Source organism: Lactuca sativa, chromosome 6, assembly GCF_002870075.4.
Source record: "Lactuca sativa cultivar Salinas chromosome 6, Lsat_Salinas_v11, whole genome shotgun sequence".
Lineage (NCBI taxonomy): Eukaryota > Viridiplantae > Streptophyta > Magnoliopsida > Asterales > Asteraceae > Lactuca > Lactuca sativa.
Window position 1 is genome coordinate 197,398,364 of NC_056628.2, and position 1,815 is coordinate 197,400,178.

Consider the following 1,815-nt stretch of genomic DNA (forward strand, 5'->3'; position numbering starts at 1 on the left):
CACTTGAATTGAAGTGTTTTTCGCGCCTCGGAGTATTTATTCATTTTAATTAGTAGATCCAAGTCTAATTAGATACAAATGTGTATCTCTTCATATTACATAGGAACCTCGCATGTTTTCAAGCCCTGTTCGGACACTTAGCATCCTAGCCGACACAATCCGCGTCCGGTGAGTTCATATCCCTACCCTTTTTCAGCGTTTTTCAATGTTTTCAGGGGGGAATACAAGCAAAAGTACAAGAATATCTTGTACTTAAATTTATTATTTCATTTGAAATATTTCATAATCTGTATACTTTTAATGATCGAAACCATATTAACCAACTGTTTAACTTGCAGAGTTAGTTTTCAAACTGATTGCAAATCTTATTACAAAATGTTATATTTTACATTTCAGCAATGACTTTCCACATTATTACTGTTAAAAGTATGAACCTTAGAACTTTAAAAACGTCCTTGATAACACTCCCCCTAGATACGAGAGTGAAGGACAAATATCAGTAGAACTTTTGACAGGTCCTTGTTATTACTCCCCCTAGATATGAGAGTAAAGGACTAATAAAACAAGATTTGCCACATTATTACTTGTAAATTCGTTAATATTAATAGTTGGAGACACGTCGTCCGTAACACTCGACAGAGATACGCGAGTGGAGGACCGCCCGTGTAACCAGAATCTCCTCGAGGGAGAGCGTGACTTGAGTGTATAGATCTATACGGGATTGACTACCCCGCACCTGGCTGTTAGCTATAGCCGAACCGAAAGGTTCAAGGGTGACAAAAGTCATAAAAAGATAATGGCCCCGTTCCGAGCCTTATCTAGTCTGTAGTATGGTTATGGAACTCGCAATCAAGATTAAGGAAACTTTTCTACTTATTTATTAGTTTTATATATACGTGTTAAAACTAATTTACTTTTTCAAGGGTAACCAGACTTTCAGGAAACTTCAAGCACACACATTAAGTAGGGTAGATACTTGTACATTACATACAGATTCAATAACCAACCACAAACTTTTAAGGAAAATAAGGGTTTTTCCTGGGATAAATGAACTCTTCTTAACTTGACGTGTAACTAATGGATAACTAAGCTTTACTTTTAAGAAAATATGGGATTTTCTTGGCTAACAAAATTTTCAAAAAAGCCAAAGGAAACTTGTTCATTTTAAAAAACAAACCGCTTATGAACTCACCAGCTTTATGCTTATTTTCAAACTACTTGTATTCTCAGGTCCATATTAGACAGGTACCCCGCGGTCTTTTGGAGAAAACGGAGCCCCGTAGAAGACACGTCTTTACTTTTGTTCATATATATATATATATATATATATATATATATATATATGTATAACACATGTAACACTTTACTTTCAAACAAATGTAAAATTTCCTATGTAATGTAATGGTTGTTTACTTTGCTTACTATGTACATTGGTTGTGATACTTAACATGACGTCACCTCCACCCCGGAACGATTCCGCCTTCGGTTTCGGGGTGTGATAGATTGGTATCAGAGCCCTTGTTTATAGTGAACTAAGTATACCAAACCTTACATGGTATAAGACTATAAACACTAAAGGGGCCTAAGTGCTCTGAACTAAAAGTATACTTTAAAATATAAGTATTTTCAAAAGTATACAAGTATACCTAACCGCCAGAATCCGTAACTACAAGTAGAACAAAACATAAGTAAATGGCTGTTGTACGCTGCGATAAAACCTGGGCAGTTATGTAGTCGTGTCTAGGGTCAATATAGCCTGATCAACTATATTCATTCGAGATACAACCAACATGTGCTTGGGAGTGACTGTGGTGT